The sequence below is a fragment of the Euprymna scolopes genome, unplaced genomic scaffold, assembly GCF_053919585.1.
Source record: "Euprymna scolopes isolate OS-2025 unplaced genomic scaffold, ASM5391958v1 sca748, whole genome shotgun sequence".
NCBI classification, from domain to species: Eukaryota; Metazoa; Mollusca; class Cephalopoda; order Sepiida; family Sepiolidae; genus Euprymna; species Euprymna scolopes.
The window spans coordinates 15001-27500 of record NW_027633822.1 but is presented as its reverse complement, the minus strand read 5'-3'; the positions used below and the strand labels follow the sequence as shown (position 1 = coordinate 27500).

Here is a 12500-nt window from a genome sequence, read left to right as displayed (position 1 = left end):
GACTTCCCTTACCTACATTGATGCCATCGACGAGAGGCTGTACACCTTGGAGACCTGCTGCGGATGGTGGGTACGGACCGACTCGAGAGCTGCGAAAACCGGACCCGGATTTTCCAGGGCCGCCGAAAGCGCACCGGACGCCGCCCGAGCCGCGGCGCTCTACAGGTACCTTTTCCGTATCTCCGGACGAGCCGATTCCACGGACATGGTCCTTTACGAAGAAGAGAGAACTCTTCCCGGGGCTCCCGGCGACGTCTCCGGGCTCGCTTGCGTCACCGCGGTTTCGCCCGGGAAGCGACGGGGCGCCGCCGACATCGCTGCCGACAGCGTCGCCACCCCCGGGCCCTCTCCGAGTCCGGGTTCGGGAATATTAACCCGATTCCCTTTCGACGGGAGGCCGGCCGCTTTTTTTTTGTTTGGGCTTTTGATTCGATTCGATTCGATTCGCTTTCCTTTCACTTTCATAACGGATCCGGCGCCTTTCGGGAAGACTTTCGCCCGCGTCTTAGGACCGACTGACCCGTGCTCGACCGCCGTTGGCACGGAACCCTTCTCCACTTCGGTCTTCGAAGGTCTCGTTCGAATATTTGCTACTACCACCGAGATCTGCACCCGCGGTCGGCTCCACCCGGGCTCGCGCCCTAGGCTTCCGTGCTCGCCGCGGCGCCCTCCTACTCGTCGCGGCATCGTTTCGGCGCGAAAGTTCATCGCTCCTCGCCGCGACGGTCCGGCATCGGTCCGTCGCTCCAGCGCCATCCATTTTCGGGGCCGGTCGATTCGGCAGGTGAGTTGTTACACACTCCTTAGCGGATTCCGACTTCCGTGGCCACCGTCCTGCTGTCTATATCGACCGACACCCTTTCGGGGATCTCATGGGCGTCGCGTTAGGCACCTTAGCCGGACGTTTGGTTCATCCCACAGCGCCAGTTCTGCTTACCAAAAGTGGCCCACTTGGCACTCGCATTCGAGGTGACCAACCGCCCAGCGAAGCGTGCTGGCGGCGGCGGCCGGATGGGTCGGCTCCGTCGTTCGGGAGAGTCGGCCCGTTCCACCCGTTCCGAGTTCGAGAGTAGGTCGAGGCCGTGAACGGCCCCGGGGCCTCCAATCGTTCGCTTTACCGGATGGAATTGCGACGATCGAGCGCCAGCTATCCTGAGGGAAACTTCGGAGGGAACCAGCTACTAGACGGCTCGATTGGTCTTTCGCCCCTACACCCGGTTCCGACGATCGATTTGCACGTCAGAGGCGCTTCGGACTTCCACCAGGAGTTTCCTCTGGCTTCATCCCGACCGGGCGTGGATCGCCATCTTTCGGGTCCCTGGTCGCTCGCTACGCCAGAGTCGGCCGAGTCGTACTCGGAAAAAGGGGAAACCGACCCGGGGGTGATGCGCCCGCGCGCAGCGCCTAAACTCGACGACAAAATAGGACTAGTTCAAGCCGCGGGATCTCACCGATGGGCGGAAGGAGGATATGGAAGCTGGCGCCCGGCAATTCCCCCTTTTTGGAAGATGCGCCGGGTCCCCTCTCGGGGAGGAGGGAAAAACAACCGCACGTCAGCCACGAGCCTTCCCTCTCCTATCTCTCTCGGGAAGAGAGAAAAAAGGAAAAGTTGCGGGCACCGCAGCAGCGACGGCGGAAGGCCGAAAACGCCGCGCCGGCGGGATCGGGCACGGCTCGGAGGCGGGTGAGGCGAGGAGAAGACGACGGCACGAGACCGACGACACCCCCCGACGACCCCCGGACGACTTTGCCACGACACCTCTCCCGATCGACGCCCTCCTACACGCTCTCTCGCTTTCGCTTCGCCTTCGGGGTTAGTCAGAGGTGGCCCCTACGACTCGCGAACGGCCAGGACTCCTCGGTCCGTGTTTCAAGACGGGTCGGGTGGGTTGCCGATGCACGTCGCTGACCCGGGGTGGCGGGCGGCTCGAGTAAAAAAAGCGTCGCCGAGCGACCTCTCCGGAAACGGAAACGGGCGCGGGCGGGGTTGCCCCCGACAAGAACCCGAAACGTCGGCGAGGTGCGTGACGGCGAGGCCGCGCCAGTCCTATCCCGCCTCTCATCGCGCACGCGCCCGAGACGGTGGGGCGCCTAAGGAGCGACACACAGAGTGCGTCGCCCGCACGCGACTTCCGGCGGGATCAAAACGGACCGGCTCGCCACGTGTAACGGATCGTGTCAGATTTCCTCCGTTCCCGGCAGAAAGGGGCAGTTACGTTCGCGGGCCCGACGGCCGGTGGCCCCCGACTTCACAAGGTGGGAAGACGGGGGTTTTCAGGGTGATGAAACGCCTGCCGCCTACGGAAAAAAACCCGCGTGTTCGACCTGCACGCCGGGAACGGGTCGCGACGACGGACCGGAGGGGAAGTGCGTCCGGTGCCGGCCGCGCGGAGGTCGCGCCGAAGCGCCCGCGCCATGATTACGCCGAGCGATGAGAAGGGGACGGGTGCAGCGGAGTCGCGCGCGGAGGGAGCAGGAGGAAAGAAGAAGCGGCGGCGACGGATGCGGCGGGTTAGGGCCCGGCGGCAGCAGCGATCGAGAGGACGAGTCCCCTCCGTCGCAGCCAACCGACGCAGCCACCTACCGACGCCGCGGTCGTCACCACGTTTCCCTTCCCGCTATCCACGCGGCCCGTCTCCTTCGTCGGCGACGCGGGCACAAAAGCTGGCCCGCGGAGAACGAGTTCCCCGCGGACACGACGAACGACGACCTGTGCCGCGACGGCCTCTCTTTCAAGAACACACATCGAGTTTGGGCTCGAGCCTAGGCAGCACCGGACTGAGTCCCCCCGCGATCGCGGTGAGCGGTCCCACCCGTTTACCCCTGGGCGGTTTCACGTTCTCTTGAACTCTCTCTCCAAAGTTCTTTTCAACTTTCCCTCACGGTACTTGTCGACTATCGGACTCGTCCCGGTATTTAGCCTTGGATGGAGCTTACCACCCGATTTGGGCTGCGTTCCCAAGCAACCCGACTCTCGGAATCGAAGGCCGTCGCTCGCCGTCCGCACCGAATGGGCCTGGCACCCGCCGCGGGCGGCGCCCGATCGAGGGAACTCCGAACTATGCGAGACGAAAACGAACGGCTGCCTTCGACCCATGCGCCACACGTCCCGAAGCCTTTAACTTGCGACGGGGATTCGGCGTTGGGCTTCTCCCGGTTCACTCGCCGTTACTAAGGGAATCCCGGTTGGTTTCTTTTCCTCCGCTTAGCGATATGCTTAAGTTCAGCGGGTCGTCTCGTCCGAGCCGAGGGCGGCGGTTTTTAGTAGAGTGTGGTGTTTGGAGGAGAGGAATCTCGATCGGTACCCTCCGTGTGACGACGGCTGGCCGATATAGCGCCCGTCCGACCGAAAATGAAGAAGCCAACAATTAAAAAAAAAGCGTGGGTCCTCCCCATCCGACGTTGCCTACGACGCGGCCACCTTTTTACGGTGCGACGGCCGTGCTCGTCGCGCTGCTCGAGGCGTCGCTGAGAGACACCTTCATGAGGCAGAGAGCGAGACGAGCAGGCGGCGCTTACGTCGGCAGTCGGTTAGGTCGGTGCTTTTTTTTTTGTTTTGTTCTCCCTTCGGCTGCTTTCGGACAGACTCCTCCTGCTCCTCCTCCACAGTGTTTCTTCACGCGGTCGAAAAGGGAAAAGACTCCGCGGTCTGCCAGCGGGAGACGAAGGAGGAGGCCGGAGAGGGTTTTAAAAAAAAAAAAGACATTGAAAGGAGTCAATTCTTTTTTTATTTTTCTTCCCCCTCGTCACTCGCTCCTGGCGACGTCCCGGTTACCACCGTGCCGAGGACCGGGCGGGCACGGGGACGGCAAGATGTCCGTTTCGTTAACGGAGAAAGACATGTAACGTTCCGCCTCTCGACCGGACGTGGCCCCGAGACAAGGGATCTCGGGGCCGCAATGTGCGTTCGAGGTGTCGATGTTCACTGAGTCCTGCAATTCGCATCAGTTCTCGCGGCTGGCCGCGCTCTTCATCGACGGACGAGCCGAGTGATCCCCCGTCCAGGGTTCAGCACTTGGGTTTTTTATATTAGTTTTTGTTTATATAGATTTAGTAGTGTGCGAGGAGGTCTGTGCGAGGAGGCGTGACGGCATTGCAATGTCGCGAGTAGTTTGTTTTTTAGCTAGCGGCGGTGGCACAGCGGCTGCAAAAAAAACAAAAAACGATAAAGCGGCGACAAGGCAAAGAAGAAGCGGCCATCACTTGCGGTGGGCGGAAAAAACAAACAGGTGGTAAGACGCGGAAGCAAGCAAGAAGAGCTGGGGCTTTAAAAACCTCCGCGTCACCACAAATCTATCTCTCGCTCCGCCTTTTATAGGTTTGTTTGCGCGCATTCGAGGCGTTGACGCCGACAGACAGAGGAGGTAGGCCGGAAAACAACAAACCAGTCTCGAACGGGAAAAACGGTAATGATCCTTCCGCAGGTTCACCTACGGAAACCTTTGTTACGACTTTTACTTCCTCTAAACGATCGGGTTCGGTCGTCTTCTCCAGGCATCGAACGCCGAGGCGTAGATGCACGAGTGTCGTGACGGACACGTCGCGCACTGCCCGGCGGCGTCGTCGGCCAGATCCGAGGACCTCACCGGACCGTTCGATCGGTAGTAGCGACGGGCGGTGTGTACAAAGGGCAGGGACGTGATCGACGCGGGCTGTTGACCCGCGCCTACCGGGAATTCCTCCGTTCACGGGGTTGGTTACAGGCCCCGATCCCTATCACGGGAGGTGGTTCAGAGGTTTCCCAACCCTCTCGGGCCGGGGCGAAGTCCCCGCTGATACCTCCAGTGTAGCGCGCGTGCGGCCCCGGACATCTAAGGGCATCACAGACCTGTTATCGCTCCGCCTCGTGTGGCTTTCTGCCACCCGTCCCTCTAAGAAGTGCGTGAGAAAACCGACCCGGACCCGAGCGCCACGGAGGACGCCGAGCCCGCCGTAAAAATCACTGACATCGGGCGCACTAGTTAGCAGGCCGGAGTCTCGTTCGTTATCGGAATCAACCAGACGGATCGCTCCACCAACTAAGAACGGCCATGCACCACCACCCACCGAATCGAGAAAGAGCTATCGATCTGTCAATCCTACCGGTGTCCGGACCGGGTGAGTTTTCCCGTGTTGAGTCAAATTAAGCCGCAGGCTCCACTCCTGGTGGTGCCCTTCCGTCAATTCCTTTAAGTTTCAGCTTTGCAACCATACTCCCCCCGGAACCGAACTCTGGTTTCCCGCAGGCTACCCGCCGGGTCATGGAAGCGAACGCCGGCGGATCGCCGGTCGGCATCGTTTACGGTCGGGAACTACGACCGGTATCTGATCGTCTTCGAACCTCCGACTTTCGCTCTTGATCGAGGAAAACGTGCTTGCCACACGCCATCGCTGCAGTTCGTCTTGCGACGATCCAAGAATTTCACCTCTAACGTCGCAATACGAGTGGCCCCGACCGCTCCCTTCGATCATTGCCTCGCCGTAGACGGAGACCGACAGACGTAGACGAGGCCCTCTTCCATCATTCCATGCTTATCGTATGCAAGCTTGAACAGCCCGCTCTGAGCACTCTAATTTTTTCAAAGTGAACGTACCGGCCGCCGCGGACACTCGGTTAAGAGCACCCTTGGAGGAGAAACCGCCGACCGCAACACGCGCGCAGACAAGACACGAAGCAGGGACTCGGAGCGGACCGGGGGGTTCAAAAAAAAAGAGGAACGCGCGGAAAGGGAGAGGGAGAAGCGCGGGGGTCAGAGTGCGGGGATGCGAATGAACACACCCAAACACACACACGTAGCACCCCCCCGTTAGACTACTCCCGGAACCGAACCGACGACCACTTGTTTTTTTTTTTCCCGGATCCCGATCACGACCTCCTCGTCCACCTCGCCGGCAGGACCGCGTGGCGGGTATGCTAGCGGTTGACACCGGCGGAAAGGGCCGGGAATGCGAACGGACGACCAAAGTCAACGACGGACGATGGCGCCGCCGCCCCGGGGCCGCTTGCGCGACCACGAACCCGAGTTCGGACTACGAGCTTTTTAACCGCAACAACTTTAATATACGCTACCGGAGCTGGAATTACCGCGGCTGCTGGCACCAGACTTGCCCTCCGGTTGGTCCTCGTTAACGGATTTGAAGTGTACTCATTCCGATCGCGGGGCCTCGACAGAGTCCCGCGTCGTTATTTTTCGTCACTACCTCCCCGTGCCGGGAGTGGGTAATTTGCGCGCCTGCTGCCTTCCTTGGATGTGGTAGCCGTTTCGCATGCTCCCTCTCCGGAATCGAACCCCGATTCCCCGTTACCCGTAGTAACCACGGTAGGCACTTAACCGACCGTCGACAGTTGATAGGGCGGACCCTCGAGAGACCCGTCGCCGGGCGTGAAAGCTCGTGCGATCGACCAGTGAGTTATCCAGAGTCACCAAAGCGGAGCGCGCCGCCCTATGAGCCCCGCCACCGAACGGACCCGCGAGCGGGAACGCCGACGACGGGAGGACGGAATGACGCGCATCGGTCTCAGTCTAATATGTAGCGCCGCGACCCGGAACGGCCGACGCGGGTGCCAGCGCGCGAGGCGTGGCGACGACGGCGCGCCGACCGATCGCGGCCTGTGTCACATGTATTAGCTCTAGAATTGCCACAGTTATCCATCGCCTCCGAGGAGGAATACGGTCCCGAGGATTAGGTCCGGTTCCTGAGCCATTCGCGGTTTCGCCCGTTCTAATGCGTGGCGTGAACTTACACTTGCATGGCTTAAGCTTTGAGACAAGCATATGACTACTGGCAGGATCAACCAGGTATCGTTGGAATTTGGGACTTTGTTTCGACAGAACGACAGACCGACCGACCGACCGACCGACATAAGACAGACAACTACAACGACGGGCACGTGTTTATTTGTTTTTCGAGGAGGTTCGCCGTCAGTAGAAGCGCGCTGCCCGCGCTGATGGCCTCTTTTTTGTTTCTCCCCTGACTTGGACCGAGACCGAGACTCAAAGAACGAAAGCGACCAACGTCGACAACAACAACGACAACGGCACCCTTGACAGCGATACATACGACAAACGACAAGCAGCACGACGGCAGTGCACACGGACATCGAGGGTCAAGGTGCAGACTGAACTCGCCGAGGTCGTCGTCATCGTGGTCGCCATCGATTCCGTCTCGTCGTCGTCGTCGTCAACGTCCACGTCACAGCCGGCCGAGAAGAGAGAACAGACGACAGCGTCGACAACAACAACATCGACAACGGCACCCTTGACAGCGATACATACGACAAACGACAAACAGCACGACGGCAGTGCACACGGACATCGGAGGTCAAGGTGCAGACTGGAATCGTCGAGGTCGTCGTCATCGTGGTCGCCATCGATGCCGTCTCGTCGTCGTCGTCGTCGTCTTCGTCGTCGTCGTCGTCATCAACGTACCAACCGACCGAGACGAGAGAGCAAGCAACAACGTCGACAACAACAACGACAACGGCACCCTTGACAGCGATACATACGACAAACGACAAACAGCACGACGGCAGTGCACACGGACATCGGAGGTCAAGGTGCAGACTGAACTCGTCGAGGTCGTCGTCATCGTGGTCGCCATCGATGCCGTCTCGTCGTCGTCGTCGTCTCCGTCGTCGTCGTCGTCGTCGCCAACGTCAACGTCAACATCACAGCCGTCATCGGGGAGGAGCTGGACCAGGGCAGCGGCGGCGTAAATTTTCCCGTCACCTTCGTCGTCGCCTTCGTCGACCGACCGACCGACCGGCGTCGTGTTCGTGCTCGGAAAACCGAGGAGAGACAACGTGCACATGGCGCGTTCTCGCAAGCGGCTCCTCGGTCCGATTTTTTTGGGCGGCTTTTTCGAGCTTTTTTTTTTTCTCACCCTTTCGTCCGTGCGACGGCGAACGTTAGGGGAAAAAAAAAAAAAAAAAAAACGACAACAACGCGGCGGACCGGGCGAACAACATCGTCGACACACACGACATTGACGACCGGTCCCCCTTTTCACAATCGCATCGAGATAAAAACGAACGAGTCCGATTCGAGCACCGAGTCGCGAGCGGGAGGACTGTCGGTGCAAGTATCGATCACTGACGTGAGCGCTTCGCCGGACAGAGGATGGCTCATCCGGCAGCCGTGCAAATCGACGGTATGGGAAGAACGAACAAGAAGAGCAACGACTTGATCGGCGGCTTGGGAACTGCGGACGGTGAAAACGGGTTAATCGACTGCGACCACGACTGCTCGATCGATCTTCTTTGGCGCTAACAAAGGTGGAGGTGGCGCAAGAAGGGACTAGCGCTATCACCGTCCACGTATCAGAAGATGCGGCGGCAGACGTCGACGCTTATGCGTTGTCGGACGAGAAGTCGCTGCAGCACGTGTACCGCGAGCGGGACGTCCAAGGTTTTGCCAGACGGAAAGAAATCGGGTGTCAGCGAACGTTCACACGGCTGTGAGATCGGACGCTGACAGGAGTAGGAGGCGGCAGGCAGGCGGCGGTTACGGCGGCGGCGCCTGCTGCTGCTCATCCTCCTGTTTGCTGCGGCGACTTCCAGGACGGGAGAGCATCGAACAACGTACGTATGGTTACAAGGGGATCAGGATCTACATAGTGCATCCCCCGCGGCTATTTTTGTTTGTTTGTTCGCTCGTTCGTTAATTCGTTCGTTCGTTCGTTCGTTCGTTACAATGTACGTTTTTCCGTTCGACGGCGGCAGAGAGCGGCGGCGTTTCTCCCTAATCCGGAGGATTTATCGGTCGCACAGCGATGGGTCGTTCGGCCGATCATCGAAAGATTCGCAGGTAGTGGTTGAATGGCAGAACGGCAGCAACAACAGCGGCGGCTGAGAGCGGCGAACGCTGAGGCGGAAGCAGAAGCTGCAGCAAACGTATCGGCTAAACATGGTGGACATAGATATGGCTGACGACGCGGGTACCACGACGACTATGGAACCAGGAAAAGGAGCCGTTAGTTGTTCCAACATATCGTTCGACACGTCGAGCAGCCCTAGGTCCACGGAGAAGCACACACACGTACCACGTATTATAACCTAACGACGATGAGCGGGCGCACGGTTGGCAGGAACGAAGGCGGCGGATCAAAACAAGTTGGAGCGCGGGGCGACAGCGATAACGGTGACAGCCCTAGGCGGCGGAGATGCCACTTTCTGACGCCTTTGCGACAAGCCCGTAGAGACGTTCCGGACCACCACGAGGCAAAGAGTCGCTGCTCCGACGAACCGACACACCAAAGTGTGCTTCCTACCGAACATGTTTTATAAAACTTTCAAACTGGAAAACCCCAGAAATGGTGTTGGTATTTGTCCAGACCCACCTCCGACACCTGAAAATGGTGGTCAAAAAAAACGTCGATTATACGAAGCGACATTTCTGGTCGGCGATTTTCCAGTTTTACGCCTACTGCCACATGGGGATGTCGGTAGGCGTCGCAAAGTGCCTTCTCGTAGGCTAGGCACACCAGGACTTTGTCATTTTTTTCCCCCTCGACATTCCTGGTCCGGTCTATTCCGATTTTACACCTACCGCCATGTGGGGGTGGCAGTAGGCGTCGAAAAGTGCCTTCTCGACCGCTAGCGACACCACTACTTTATCGAGCTCTGGAGGCCCGCACACCGACCCGGGGGCCGCGGAGTCGACCCCGGGGGCCTCCGCCTCTCGCCGCCGCTCACTTGGACGCCTTCCGCAACCTGTGGTCCCGCTCGGGGCCGCCGGGAGCCTCGCCGACCTGACCGGTGTCGGTAGGCGTCTGGAAGCGCCCGGCCGACCTGGACGAGGTCCCCCTGGCCCCCGGGGGACACCCCTTAGTTGGATGGGGGTGCTGTCCCGGGCACACATGCAACCCGCGGCCGCCTACCGACAGCCCCCGTCGCTCGATCGCTACTCCTTTCCAACATATGTCGGAGAAGCCGGGCGGTTGTGAAACCCCAGAAATGGTGTTGGTATTCGTCCAGACCCACCTCCGACACCTGAAAATGGTGGTCAAAAAAAACGTCGATTATACGAAGCGACATTTCTGGTCGGCGATTTTCCAGTTTTGCGCCTACCGCCATGTGGGGGTGGCAGTAGGCGTCGAAAAGTGCCTTCTCGACCGCTAGCGACACCACTACTTTATCGAGCTCTGGAGGCCCGCACACCGACCCGGGGGCCGCGGAGTCGACCCCGGGGGCCTCCGCCTCTCGCCGCCGCTCACTTGGACGCCTTCCGCAACCTGTGGTCCCGCTCGGGGCCGCCGGGAGCCTCGCCGACCTGACCGGTGTCGGTAGGCGTCTGGAAGCGCCCGGCCGACCTGGACGAGGTCCCCCTGGCCCCCGGGGGACACCCCTTAGTTGGATGGGGGTGCTGTCCCGGGCACACATGCAACCCGCGGCCGCCTACCGACAGCCCCCGTCGCTCGATCGCTACTCCTTTCCAACATATGTCGGAGAAGCCGGGCGGTTGTGAAACCCCAGAAATGGTGTTGGTATTCGTCCAGACCCACCTCCGACACCTGAAAATGGTGGTCAAAAAAAACGTCGATTATACGAAGCGACATTTCTGGTCGGCGATTTTCCAGTTTTGCGCCTACCGCCATGTGGGGGTGGCAGTAGGCGTCGAAAAGTGCCTTCTCGACCGCTAGCGACACCACTACTTTATCGAGCTCTGGAGGCCCGCACACCGACCCGGGGGCCGCGGAGTCGACCCCGGGGGCCTCCGCCTCTCGCCGCCGCTCACTTGGACGCCTTCCGCAACCTGTGGTCCCGCTCGGGGCCGCCGGGAGCCTCGCCGACCTGACCGGTGTCGGTAGGCGTCTGGAAGCGCCCGGCCGACCTGGACGAGGTCCCCCTGGCCCCCGGGGGACACCCCTTAGTTGGATGGGGGTGCTGTCCCGGGCACACATGCAACCCGCGGCCGCCTACCGACAGCCCCCGTCGCTCGATCGCTACTCCTTTCCAACATATGTCGGAGAAGCCGGGCGGTTGTGAAACCCCAGAAATGGTGTTGGTATTCGTCCAGACCCACCTCCGACACCTGAAAATGGTGGTCAAAAAAAACGTCGATTATACGAAGCGACATTTCTGGTCGGCGATTTTCCAGTTTTGCGCCTACCGCCATGTGGGGGTGGCAGTAGGCGTCGAAAAGTGCCTTCTCGACCGCTAGCGACACCACTACTTTATCGAGCTCTGGAGGCCCGCACACCGACCCGGGGGCCGCGGAGTCGACCCCGGGGGCCTCCGCCTCTCGCCGCCGCTCACTTGGACGCCTTCCGCAACCTGTGGTCCCGCTCGGGGCCGCCGGGAGCCTCGCCGACCTGACCGGTGTCGGTAGGCGTCTGGAAGCGCCCGGCCGACCTGGACGAGGTCCCCCTGGCCCCCGGGGGACACCCCTTAGTTGGATGGGGGTGCTGTCCCGGGCACACATGCAACCCGCGGCCGCCTACCGACAGCCCCCGTCGCTCGATCGCTACTCCTTTCCAACATATGTCGGAGAAGCCGGGCGGTTGTGAAACCCCAGAAATGGTGTTGGTATTCGTCCAGACCCACCTCCGACACCTGAAAATGGTGGTCAAAAAAAACGTCGATTATACGAAGCGACATTTCTGGTCGGCGATTTTCCAGTTTTGCGCCTACCGCCATGTGGGGGTGGCAGTAGGCGTCGAAAAGTGCCTTCTCGACCGCTAGCGACACCACTACTTTATCGAGCTCTGGAGGCCCGCACACCGACCCGGGGGCCGCGGAGTCGACCCCGGGGGCCTCCGCCTCTCGCCGCCGCTCACTTGGACGCCTTCCGCAACCTGTGGTCCCGCTCGGGGCCGCCGGGAGCCTCGCCGACCTGACCGGTGTCGGTAGGCGTCTGGAAGCGCCCGGCCGACCTGGACGAGGTCCCCCTGGCCCCCGGGGGACACCCCTTAGTTGGATGGGGGTGCTGTCCCGGGCACACATGCAACCCGCGGCCGCCTACCGACAGCCCCCGTCGCTCGATCGCTACTCCTTTCCAACATATGTCGGAGAAGCCGGGCGGTTGTGAAACCCCAGAAATGGTGTTGGTATTCGTCCAGACCCACCTCCGACACCTGAAAATGGTGGTCAAAAAAAACGTCGATTATACGAAGCGACATTTCTGGTCGGCGATTTTCCAGTTTTGCGCCTACCGCCATGTGGGGGTGGCAGTAGGCGTCGAAAAGTGCCTTCTCGACCGCTAGCGACACCACTACTTTATCGAGCTCTGGAGGCCCGCACACCGACCCGGGGGCCGCGGAGTCGACCCCGGGGGCCTCCGCCTCTCGCCGCCGCTCACTTGGACGCCTTCCGCAACCTGTGGTCCCGCTCGGGGCCGCCGGGAGCCTCGCCGACCTGACCGGTGTCGGTAGGCGTCTGGAAGCGCCCGGCCGACCTGGACGAGGTCCCCCTGGCCCCCGGGGGACACCCCTTAGTTGGATGGGGGTGCTGTCCCGGGCACACATGCAACCCGCGGCCGCCTACCGACAGCCCCCGTCGCTCGATCGCTACTCCTTTCCAA

The 12500-nt window shown here is 60.8% G+C and overlaps 1 non-coding gene and 2 pseudogenes across 1 annotated transcript; all 3 read right to left on the bottom strand.

The window, feature by feature from the left end:
• LOC145276196 (large subunit ribosomal RNA) overlaps positions 1–3254 on the bottom strand; it is a 5403-nt pseudogene extending 2149 nt beyond the window's left edge.
• Positions 3255–3851: 597 nt separating this feature from the next.
• Positions 3852–4009, bottom strand: LOC145276197 (5.8S ribosomal RNA). Its single transcript, XR_013867895.1, has one exon. It is a non-coding gene; the product is annotated as a 5.8S ribosomal RNA (ribosomal RNA).
• A 398-nt stretch (positions 4010–4407) lies between these two features.
• On the bottom strand, positions 4408–6782 carry LOC145276199 (small subunit ribosomal RNA; annotated as a pseudogene).
• Between the last annotated feature and the right edge of the window lie 5718 nt (positions 6783–12500).